The sequence below is a fragment of the Rhinolophus sinicus genome, linkage group LG13 (assembly GCF_036562045.2).
Source record: "Rhinolophus sinicus isolate RSC01 linkage group LG13, ASM3656204v1, whole genome shotgun sequence".
Taxonomy (NCBI): domain Eukaryota; kingdom Metazoa; phylum Chordata; class Mammalia; order Chiroptera; family Rhinolophidae; genus Rhinolophus; species Rhinolophus sinicus.
In genome coordinates this window covers 3172733-3185581 of record NC_133762.1, presented here as the reverse complement: position 1 = coordinate 3185581, position 12849 = coordinate 3172733, and the positions used below count along the sequence as shown (strand labels likewise).

Below are 12849 nucleotides of genomic sequence, written 5' to 3'. Positions count from 1 at the left end.
GCTGGATAGACATTTGGACAGAAGCCCTTAAAGAAAAGGAAAGCACATAAAGTTAAATGCTGCTTCTAGACATGGAGCGAGCTGCTGAGTAGGAAGTGTTGGATAAGACCTTAGCGCTTTAGAATGCTGTTATTAATGAAGATGCTGGGCTCCCTGTGCACTTTTAGTGTGTGTAATGTACAGCGTAAACTTCACAGTAGACGCCATCGTAGTCTGACTTTAAAATGTGTGTGCTGAAAATTCTGAATAAATTATCCCAGTCATTATTCTAAAATGTTCCAAATTGCTTCTATTCTTACAGTTGTTAGTATGCCACGTACTATTCCATTCTGATGTTTTGCTGAGCAAAACATAATTGCTTTTGTGGAATATAGCGCTATTGATGGTGTAATCAAATATTAAAAATAGAACTGCAGAGTTTTGCAGAAAATGCAATTAAAGAAGCACTGAATGCATGTGTCTTTTCACTCCTGTTCATAACTATTCTTTTCAGGCTAGAGCTATTAAAGAAAATCAAATCTTGATTTCAGATGATTTATATGGAAAGTAGCCATGAATTATATTTGCAAGAGAATATACACTACTTACATGTTTTACCCACATGAAAGTTTCTTTTTTAAACTTAGGTTATTGCATGTAGATCTGGGGACTTATAATAGTCTTCCTTCAGTGTGGAATCGCTTCTGTGGTACAGCTTCCCAGTTTACCAGTGTGGGCTCTTTCGTGGATTTGGTTAAGCTTCCAGTGTTGACGTTACAATTGACAAGATCTCCTTCCTTGAAAAGCTTATTTCCCATCTTGGAGACTTGGTTTCTTTGCCTGTAAGAAGGGAAGACAAACTGACTCTGAGTGGGGAACACACAATGCAATATATAGATGGTATATTATAGAAATGTGCAGTTGAAACCTATATCATTTTACTAACCAATGTCACCCCAATATGTTTAATAACACTTAAAAATTAATTAAATTTAAAAAATGGTTTAAAAGAAGGGAAGACCATGTACACCTCACAGCTGATGCTTCCTGAGGTAAGCACTGAGCATGTCTACGCTGAGAATTGTCTGTCCCTTGAGTTCTACTCTGTAAAGCTAACCAAGTACCCTCCACCAGCCGTCCACGTTTCCCTGGCCATCAGCATTTTAGCAAGTCCAGGCCAAGTTTTAAAAACGGTAACGAAATCTGTTAGGCAGATGGGAGAAGGTGGTTCATGAGCAAAGACCCCATCATGTAGGGGTTGTGATTGGTGAACCCTGGTCACAGTATATTTTTAGAAATTACAGATTTTTGTCTAGGGCTTTGAATAAAAAAATCCAGAGAAACAGAGCAGAGTAGGAAAGAGATATCATTTGAACAATAATCTGCTACATCAGATAAACGTCTTTGAGAAACTCTGAATTGACCTGGGAGGAAAGACAGCAACATGTGTTGAAATAATAGATTCAAGAATGGTCTGTAACAAAATGCGGAGGGAAAATCACCTATAACCTAGAAATTCTATCCCTATATATCAGCCATACAGAGTCTCAAAAATTTTACCTGCTATGAATCCATTCACTGAAAGTTACTGGGGGATATGGTCCATCAATATATTTGTGATACAAATGAGGAGAAAGACATGGGAACAAAAAAAATTCACTGGCTGCTGCACAGGAGAGGCACGGAGGGGCGTCCAGGATGAAGGGACTTTTCTGGGAGCCATGGTGACCCAGCCAAGGGGAAGGCCGGGTGAGGGACATATCCACGAAAACCAAAGTGGACGGGACATTTAATACGCGCAAACATAGTGGGAGGGGGCCCTCAGCTCTGTAGTGGACTTGGGATCAATTTATGATAGATACCCAGAGGACAAGTGGAAAAGGAGACAGTTAGCCCCAATTAAATATGGTAATGTGATTTTTAAAGAGCACTGTAATTATAGGATTGCTAATGGCTCAATTGTGGGTAATATTGATATGGTACAGTCATAATAATGCAAACACTGAGAGCGAAAATAACAGAACCAATGGGCTGCTACAGTATTGGAATTGGGAAAGGGCAAGAAAGTGCACGGAGTTGGCTGTGTCTGGTGTGTGTGTGAGTGGTGTGTGTGATGTGTGTCTGTGTGTGCATTGCTGGGAAAGTGCAAGTTCTCCACTTCCGTAGTGAGAAGTCAGTCAAGTTGAAAAATTTGGAAGTAAATACTAGAAGAAATGACTATAACAATTGTGAATGGCAGCCTCTCTAGGGGACAGTTGGACTTTTCAAGTCATGTAAACACCTAGATCAGAAAAAAATTAAGTAAATATTCATATGTTTACAAGTTGAAAAATATTTTACTGATAATGTTTATGATTTCAAGTGTTTCTAGACTAACAGTAGGTGAGTTGTTAAATAAAGGATGGTATTTATTCATGCAATGGAATACCAGTAGCCATTAAAGCGATGAAAATGAATACTTACAGGGTGTGATGTCATAATCACGAGACATTATATTGTAGTGAGGGAAGATGATTGACAACATTGACCCAATTTTTATAAAAATCTACTTAAATAGAATCCAATACTATCCAGTCTATAACAGAAATTAGGGAAGTGGTGAGAAAAGGCTGGTTTCATTTTCTTACCTCACTCTCCACATGTTTTCTTTGTTGCACTTGAGTTGCTTTTGTTATAAAGTGAAGGGGGAAATCAACACCGAGCCTCTGGCGGGGATGCCACCACGTGGCTGCGGAACTGGGCATGCGCGGGGCCGAAAAGGCTGCCGGTCCTGGGAGGCAGAGCATCTGCGCACTGAGGGCCGTCGGCACACGTCACTTGCACGCTCAGTGTGGGGCCCACCTGCCTGCAACACGTGCCCTCCGCCCCCAGGACTGGCTGCAGGGCGGGAGCACAGGCCGGCGCGTGGGCACCGATGCCCTTGCCCTCCAGTCCCGTAGCTCTTTACCGAGGGGCTGACCTTCTGGGGGTCCGCTGCGCAGAGGAGCGGGAGGCAGAGGAGGAGTGACGCCCCATGGTGGAGGGGCCTGGCGAGGCAGGGCAGCTGGGCAGGGCCGCTCTGAGCGAGAAGATTTGGGATTTACCCCAAGGGCAGAAGAGACCCGCTGAAGGGAAGGGTGTTGGTAGGGGAGGGTGATGTGGTCAGATTTGCATTTTAACGGGGTAATTCTGCAGTGTGGAGAGTAGGTTAGAGGTGCAGCCAGGAGTGGGGGCAGGGAGACCCGTTGTAGGGCTGTTGTTCAGGTGGGAGGTGACCCCCTGTTAGCCACGTAGGGGGTGGAGGGAGGAGCCGGGAACAGAGTCCAGTAGGAGCTGCACAGGGGGATGCACCCGCCTTGGGTGGGATTTGAGAGTGTGGTGGGGTCAGGGAGGGAAGCGGGTGGTAACTCCGGATTTCTGACAGGCACCTGCATGGATGGCGGGCCCCCGACGGGTGGGAATGTCCTGAGTCGGTGCACTGGGCCGTATTGAGTCCAACCTGCCTATGGGGCCCCCAGCAGGTTTCCACTAGGCCTGTGGGTATACACAGGGCCTGGGGGGGAGAGGCCGGGAAGAGGGGTTCAGATGCAAACTGAGGGGTGGAGGAAGGCAGCTCTCCCAGGGTAGATGGTGTGTAGACAGGAGGAGGGGGACAGGAAGTGGGGATGGTGAGGGAGCACCTACTAAGGGGAGGGCTGCAGGGGTCGGGTGGGGGCGGCCAAAGCAGGAGGGTGTTCTGGAAAGACAGGAGTGGAGCGATGTGGGCTGGAAGGGGTTCCCTGGGCTTGGCAACCCGGAGGCCACTGCTGACCCAGACGTAGGGTCCTGCAGGAAGTGGATGTAGGGACCAGGCTCAGGTGCTGGCCAGTGGAGACAGCTGTTACGGAGTGCTGGCCCCTCTGCCCTGCTCTTGGGGGTGTCACTGCATCTGTCCAGGGCCACTTGGTCGGAGGGGGAGGTTCCTGTCATGCTGCCAGTGTGGCGCAGGTTGTCCAGGCCCCCCAGCCTCTGTTTGGGGGTCCCAGAAGTTTCTAAGCCCTGGGTGGACATAGACTGAGCGAGGGGCAGGGCCTAGGGCAGAACCGCGGTGTCCCAGTGTGTCACTTTAACGGGACGGTCATCAGTGGGGGTGGTCCTCACACACCCAGGGATGGTCAACAGGGCAGGCAGCTCCCCTGATGCCATTGCTCAAGAATCAAGTCCCCTGTCCCCTTTCTCCCTGTCCTCCTGGCCCTCTGCCCCCCTCTCCTCTCCCCCGGGACCTCACTAGCTTCCAGGACCGAAGACTCATTGGCATCCAAGTCTCTGAGTGTGGCCTGGGCAGCCTAGGAGGGCCAGGGCTGGTGCAAGGGCAGAGGGGAGGGGAGAGGGTCACGTGGGCTTCTGGCTGGGGGTGGGGCGAGGGTGGGAGGGGGGGAACGGCTATGGGCCTCGCAGTGTCCAGGTCTGGACTGCAGAGGGCGCTCGGAGGGACTAGGGTGAATGTACTTCCGGGAATTCAGGGGGACCCTTCAGGGTCCAGTCAACTTGCAGAATGGGCAGGAATTCGGAAAAGGAATGTGCTTTGGGGAGATAAATTCAGAAGAGTCAGGGCTCAGTCCAGTGTCTGACCCTGGAAACCAGATGGCTCTAGGAAAACCCAGGCCAAGAAACCTGGAAGGAGCAGGCCTAGATTTGGGAGTTTGCATAACTATGAGCTGAGGTGTGTGTTACATAACCTTAGTACAGGGGGCCTGCGGTCATACTCATTTGAAAATGAAAGAACAATTTGTCTACCAGACAGGTTGACTTCCTATTGTAATTCCAGTGGATTTCAAAGTTGATGTGTGTCTGTGAATTTGCGTAATTATATTCTGATAGCTTTTCATTACATTTAATACGATTTTAATGGAATTAATGTACTGTGTCAACAAATACCCTGTTTTTATTGTTGTGCAAAGAGGGAACTTCTAACAGAAGAGACTCACAATGATTTGCAAGTGGTTTATGTAACATTATTTTCCAAATGGGGGCTCTACCTGCCCACTTCTGTTTTCTTTCCTGTGCTGGATTGAGGAACACGGGGCAGGATGTCCTTGCATACATTTGGGCACTGGTTGGAATTCATCTTTGAAACTTGCATTTATGTCTTAAATCCTCATTGTTCTCCGTCAAACAGCAGCTGACCTTGGCCGCCTGGCTGACACTTCCTGGTAGACCAGTCCACACACACCTCGTTGGTCAGCCTCGGCCTCCAACACAGAGCTGGGAGTCTGGTCTCCGGCCCTTCTCCTCAGCCCTGCAGCTGGAAGTCTCCAGAAAACCTTGACCTCTGTGCTGAAGCAAAGGGTCCCACAGTGTATGCGATGGAATTTGCCCATCCAGCTCTGCCACCTGGGGAAGGGAGCATGACAAGGCCTCATCTCCCACTCCCGTGGGAGTGCCTGCCCCCTTCGATGGCAGACTCAGCTGTCAACAGCTTGAGTTTTAATAACGTGTTTTTTTCTGTATGAACCATGGGAAATAGAAAAGTACAAAGAGGAAGTCAGAATCGGACTCTCCTAAGATAGTCACGGTGTGTTTGGGATTCCGTGCTGGTTTCTTTATGTATGTGTGTGTTGGCATTTGTATTTATTTCCTAAATGCAGGGGGAATTATCCCCCACTTCGTACCATTTGGTAGCCTGCCTTTCCTTTGTTTTCTTCTTTTTCTTTTATGTACTGTGAACATTTCCACATGGTGGTAGGTCTTCCATAACATAATTTCATGGCAACAGTTGGGAGGGACCAGATAAACATACGCAGTTCCCTCTTGCTGAATGCCCAGCTCGTTTCCCATTTCCAAAATTATAAACAACATTTGATTAATACCTGGAATTCTTAGAAACACTGGAATTACAGGTCAAATGGCATGCATAGTTTAAAATATTCATGACATAATACATGCACGGTATATTTACATAATACATTTACTAGATTAAAGATTAGTATTACAGAAAGTTCCACATTTAAAAGCAAGTTTCCCTTCGCCTCCCCCCAATCCAGTTTCCCATCATTAAGTTTTTTGTGTATGCTTCCAGAAAGAAATGCTTAGTATATACCCACATCCATCCATGTCTTTTTGTTTACACACAGAGGGTCGTTCTGTGCACACTGGGCTATGTCTTCTTCGTCGATTATGTGTCTTTGAAATTATTCCACATCTACATAAACAGATCTACCTCAGATGTCATAATGCATAGATTCACGCTGTATGTGACTATCGAAGTATATTTAACCATTTATTGTTACCAGCTGGTTACAGGTTTTTGCAGGAATGCTGTGTGTAGATGGCGTGGTTTGCTTCCGGTTGTATATCCAGAGGCTAAATTGCCAGGAGTGACAGTGTCGAGTGTGAGCCTGTGTGTCTTCTGTCCTGAGAGATTTATGAAACTGCCCCCAAGGAAAACAACAGCAATTTATACCAACACCAATAATGTGAAAGGCAAACTTTTTTCTACTCTGTCTTTGCCACTACTGCGTTTTATCAAACGTTACCCAAACATTGGCAGTCTGATGGATAAAAAATATTTACCTAATAGTTTTGGCTTGCTTTTTAAAAATTGGAGTCGATTTAAGCATTCCTTTATATGTTTGTTGGCCATTAAAAATGTGAACATTATACTCAATCCTTAGCCATTTCTTAGTTGAGTTTTTCTTGTTAACTTACATGAACTCTGTATAACTTAAGACAATCAACCTTTTGTCTGTTGTATGTATCATAAGTATTTTTTTCCATTTGTAATTGGTCTTTGATTTTTATGCTCTTTTTAAACCACAAGTCTGTTTGTTGGCTCTTGCCATGATAATGCCACATAAAGAAGCACCCCAAAACTCAGGGGTGGGCAATGGTCAGCCTTTATTTTCTCCTCTGGGTTTGCAGGTCCGCTGAGGTGGTCCTACTTTGGGCTGGAGGCTTCCAGTTGGGTTTGGGTCTGTGCCTCATGTCCATTCAGGCTGTGTCCTCCTTCTGGCCAGGAGTAGGGGCTCAGACAGTGAGCAGCAACATGCGATGTCCCCTGAGACTTTGGAGGTAACGGCCACCCCCCTCAGGTGGTGCCCAAGCAAGTCGCAGGGCCCAGCCCCACACCGGGGAGGACGGGATGCTCCCCGCTCTCTTGAGCCTCCCGCAAAGGATGCACTTGTCCCTCTCACATAGCGAGGCCCGTCCACCACACACAGGTGTTTGTTTGAAAACATACATGTTTACATTTTACTCATCTTTTAAAACATACATGTTACATTAGGACTCTCAATTCTGTGTCATGCCTGAAAACACGAATTCCTTTCAACATTTTTTTAAAAAATGCTCCCATTTCTTCTAGGATGTTCATGTTTATTTATTTATTTTTAAAAATTTTTTTAAATTAAAGTTTATTGGGGTGACAAGTGTTAGTAAAGTTACATAGTTTTCAGGTGTACAATTCTGCATTACATCATTTATAAATCCCATTGTGTGTCGTCCCCCCCCCCCCCAGAGTCAGTTCTCCTTCCATCACCATATATTTGATAGGATGTTCATGTTTTAATCTTTGATTCTTCTGGAACTTAATTTGGTATAAAGAGTGAGGCAGTGATTAAGTTTTCTTTCCAAGTGACTAACCAGTTGTCCTAATGCTTTTTATTGAATAGATTTTCTTTTCTCCCTTTCAGTATTTTAATTAGAATTGCATGGAAATTATGCATTATTTGGTCCGTCTATTTCAAAAACTGATTTCTTTTTTTTGGCATCTAAAAATGAAGTCTGTGGTCTCAGTAGGTGTTTAAGACTTTCTTTATCCTGCTCTGGCTTATTTTGTATCCATCTGTTTATTTTAAGGCATTCTACTTTTTTCTTGCTGTTACAAATGGAACCTTTAATTTATTGTCTTTGCATACATATAAGAAAGCTATTTTTTTCTGTCGTTTGTGAGTTTATATTCTCTATTCACAGCCTAACACTGTGATGTGAGTACGTCACTTAACCTCTTTGTGCTAATTTTCTCTTCTGTGCAGGGGGCACAAAAATTACACGTGCCTTTTAGGGTTGTCAGGATTCAAAGAGTTAAAGGATGAAACCTTAGTCTGTGTCTGCCATACAATCTGCGCTCAATAAATGTAACTACTATTATAATTTTTCAATATAGTAATTTTGTAACCAGATGATATACTGAATTCTCTTATGGTTTCTTATGCTTCTCGATTAATTCGCTTGCGTTTTCTAGTTAGCTAAGCACATCATTCTCAAGTAGTAATAATTTTGCCCCCTCTTTTTAATATTTCTCACCTTTCTTTCTTTCTCATCTTTAATTGTATCAGCTAGTTGTAATGCTTTTCTATTGCTGTGTAACAGGTTACCATGAGCCGAGTGGCTTAAAACAGCACAGGTTTATTTTCTTGGTTTCCATGGGTCAGGGGTCTGGAACGTTTGAGTTGGGTCCTCTGCTCATGGTCTAAAGGCTGAAACCAAGGTCAGGCCACATGCATCCCCCAGAGGCCTCACAGGGAAATAATCCACTGCCACGCACCCTCGCGTCATTGGCACGATTCATTTCTATGGCCATATGACCGAGGGCCCTGTTTTCTTGCAAGCTATTTGCTGGCAAAGCGTTCAGCTCTTAGAGACCCTCTCACAACATGTCAGCTTACTTCTCAAGGCCAGCAGCTGATCAGGCCAGGCCTGCCCGGGAGAAGCGTCCTTTTGATGAGCTCAGAAGCAAACTTATTTGGGACTTAAGTATAGCAGCAGAATCTTTTTACCTTCATCATAGAGTGTAACCAAACTGCGGGACTGAAATCCATCATATTCAAAATCCCGCCCACTCTCGAGGGGAGGGGATCCTTTGGGACATGTACACCAGGGGCGGGGAACCTGGGGACCATCTCGTGATTCTGCAGACCACGCCGGCATTTTCAGAGTAATTTAAAGGTAAGTGGTGTTTGTGAGCATTTTTATCTTGTCCTATTAAACAACTCTTTTTTCATAAAAAATGGAGAATGAATTTTACCAGACATCTTTTACGCAGCTACTAAATAGTCGTCTTTTTCACTTTTGTCATATTAATATGATTAATTTGAATGCCGTGTTTTCTCTTACTGAACCATCTTTTCATTCCTGACATGAACTCCCCCCTGCCTTGTGCTTTATCCTTCTGAATGTACTGCTGTTAAATTGCACCTTCTAACATTTTATTTAAGAATTACGCATCTCTGTCTATAAGTAAAGTTGACCCTGTTTTCTATTCTCATGATATTTTTCCGGTTAGAGATAATTCTGCTGGCTATTGTAGAAAAGAATTTAGAAAGTTTCCTTTTTCTCTCTGTGCTCAGAAAACATTTTCAACGATGTTAGAAATCTCTGTACTTCATGTGAAGCTTTGGAAGAATTTGCCTGTCGCTGTTTGACTACTTTCCCAGTTTCTTAACGTTTATAGGTACATTTAGTTTTGATTTTGGGGCAGGGGGAGCAATTGTAGTGATTTCTATTTTCCTAGGAAATCATCTGTGACAACCATGAATCTTCTTTCATAAAAAAGATGGTTGCTATAGACTGAATGTTTGTGTACCCCTAAAATTCACCTGTCAAATCCTGACCCCCAATGTGGGGGTGTTAGGAGGTGATTAGGTCGGGAGGGTGGGGCCGTCATGAATGGGGTGGGTGCCCTTAGAAAGGGGACGCCACAGAGCTCCCTTGCCCCTTCCGCCATGAGAGGACACATGTAGGAAGCAGGCTGTCACCAGACACCGAACCTGCCGTGCTCTGATCGTGGACAAAGGACATGCTTCTTGAGGCAGTGTAGGGCTTCTTGCGGAGGTTCTGAGTTTGAGGGATCGCTGCAGCGTCCAATGGGACGTGGTGTGGAGGAAGATGGCACCTCAGGCTGGGAGTGAACGACTAGGAGAGGGAATGGGGAGCTGGGACTTGTTCCCAGGGAAGGAGCTGGAAGCCATGGATGGAGTGAATGTAAAGACGTGTGTATTTCCCACAAAGGAGCTGAGGTGGACACAGAAAACCAAGGGCCTGCATACCTAAGCGAGCCCCGCCATGGGGTCCCGGAGAGCCTCAGACAGAAAACCACAGAGGAAGAAGAGAAAATGGAGGTCGGGAGGAGGGTCAGTCACTCCATGAACCTGAAGGAAGAGTGTCACACACATGTCAGAAAGGCTTTGGTAGAGGAGGGTCGAGATTTTCTTTCCTTCTTGGAAGCTCAGAGTAGTATTTGCTCCATGTTGCAACAATTCTTTCTCCAGACACGTTGTAAACACTGGTTTCTTAGTGCTTGGTTGGTACTAAGCACTAAGTACCAACCCAATAGCTGTCGCTATTGGGCACGGCTGCCAGGTTTGGTGGAATATGTAATGTAACCGGCTTTCAAGTCTGCATTCTAGAAGCACTTGTTTCCCTCCTTTAAAATGTTGCCTTCGAAGCTGATTTGAAGATCTGAAAAAAATTCTTGATTTTAGGCCGTGAAAGAACTTTTCCGTTTTAGAGGATAAGATTTAAAGAGCTAATTTACTCCAGCAGCTCCCAGCAAAAGGGAAGGCCTCTGGTTCTCGAGATGCCATCACTTCCCAGCAGCCTTTTATCCCCTTTCATCGCCCTCAACAGCAGGAAGTCGTTTCTCATTTCTAATTTTATCTCCTGCCTCTATTTAGGCCAGGTGGGAAGTGGAGAAAAAAGGAGTTGGTGTCCTGACAGCAGCTCACAGGTGCTTGCCAAGCGAAGCCTCCTCTCTCTGAACAGAAATATGTCTTTCACATTCTTTCTGGCTCTTCTTTCACAGCTACTTAATTGTATGGTGCTCGTCTCTGACCCGCTTCAATTGCTTCATATCCTTTGTAAACTGTGGGCTTTGAATAACAATACTGGCAAATGAAATGGGACAAAGGTTTTGTGAGATGTGGCCATTTCCTGGCTAACTGAATTCATGACCCTGTTCCTCACAGGAATGGCCCAAAATAAACCTGCAGAATTACTGAGATGTCAGGACATGCAACAAAATCCTCGCTAGGAGCTGCAATTGAGCAAAAATAGTTCACACTAAGACGTGCCGGTTTCAAAGCAGGGTATACTCTGCTCCCCTCTGTGGCTGAGATTAGAGCAGGTGTCCTCGTGGAGGAGGCATGCCAGCATCCTCCATGGATCTTGGAGCTTCCTCCAAGATTTCCGATGTGTCATTTCCTCGCTAGAGCTGGTGCTGGTGTTTCTGTATCAGAAGGGCTGGGGAGTCTGCTCCTTCTTGGGAGACACAGGAAGAGTGTGTGTTCGGGAACAATAATCTAGTATCCTGTTCTGGATGTATTAGTCAGCTCAGGCTGCTGTAACAAAATACCACAGACTAAGTGGCTGAAACAACAGAAATTTACTTTCTAACAGTTCTGGTGCCTGGAAGTTTGAGAGCAGGATGCTACTATGGTCAGGTTCTGGTGAGGAACCTTTTCCTGGCATGCGGACTCCCAGCCTCTCACTGTGACCTCACAGGACCTTTCCACAGTGTGTGGGGGGAGGGGAGGGGGGAGGGAAGGGGTCAAGAGAGGAGAGAGAGAGAGAAACAGAGAGACAGAGAGGTCGATCTTTTCCTATAAGGCCGTGAGAGCCCCACTTTCACGACCTAATTTAACCTCAGTCACCCCAAAGTCTCCATCTCCAAATTCCATAACCCTGAGAGGCAGGGCTTCACCATACGGGGGGCATGAACATGCAGTCCACGACAGGTAGTTTCCACTGCTGTGTAGCAAATGACCACAAAGTATATCTTAACAGAACACCTACTTATTATCTCACAGTTCTCTTGGGTCACGGACATGGCTTAGCTGGGTGAGCTGGGTGGGGTCTCAGCTTCATCAAGATGTTGCCGAGGCAACGTCATTTCAAGGTGTCACTAGGGAGCCCCTCATATTCATACTCAGGGAGGGCTTTGTACAAGGCCATGGGTCATTGGGGACCATCTTGTAATCTGCATGTCACACTGAGTTGTATTTTTTGTAACGTTAAAATGTTTTCCTTTGTATAGGAGAATGTGATCCTTTCCCAATTACAGGTATTAATGGCATTTAGAAATGTAAATTGTGTTCAGTATGCAAATCATCTGTACTTGTTGGAAGGAAAAATTACTTGTGGGATCCGTGGAATGATAGCTTGAGGATGAAAGTAGGAAAAGTCAAGAATTCATACGGTAGCCTAAAATACGTGATATTAATCAACTTCCTTTGTGTTTAGAAAGGCCGACTCTTTGGAGGTTTGTGGGTTTCTAATAAAGTCCCTGCTAAAGCCACTTGGTCACTGCAGAGTTTTCATCATTTATAAACTTCAGCTTGGAAGAGATCCGAGAGTCCTGAGTGAGCTTATTGAAGAGTCCTTGAGGGGTCTGGGGGTAGCTTAGGGGTTTAGTGGGGTCCCGGGAACTCTTGCATGTGTGGGCCCGTCCTGCGTGTGGAGGCCCTGGGCCACGTCTGGAAGGAAAGGTAAACTTCTATATGGTAGAAATGGGAAGTAGAGGCAGCATGTAAATGGAGCGCTGCTTTCCCGTCCTCCACTCAGGCTCAGTCTGAGCGAGGCTGGGGCTGGCGTGTAGGGAAAATGGGACTCTGGAGGTCACACCCTAGGGAGATGGCGGGATCACTGCCAGGGCCCCAGAACGTGGGTGTCACCTGAGGGAACAGAAGGGGGTGGGGCAGAGCCAGGAGGCTCGGGGTGATGGGAAGGGACGCTGAGACACCAAGGAGGTTGCGTGTGCAGGCCACACAGCCTGCAGGAGTTCCAGAGCTCATGGGTGACAAATGCAATGGCTTTTGTGCAGGTCTCTTCCCTTGCCAAAGTCACCTGAGGTGCTCTCCAGTGGCCTGGACACTAGTGGAGTGTCTGAGGGAGCTGCTAGTAGGGACTCAGGGACCA

At 45.9% G+C, this 12849-nt stretch overlaps 1 protein-coding gene across 3 annotated transcripts in view; it reads left to right on the top strand.

The window, feature by feature from the left end:
• Positions 1-12849, top strand: part of ENTREP2 (endosomal transmembrane epsin interactor 2) — a 260707-nt gene that overhangs the window by 102501 nt on the left and 145357 nt on the right. The window lies entirely within an intron of this gene.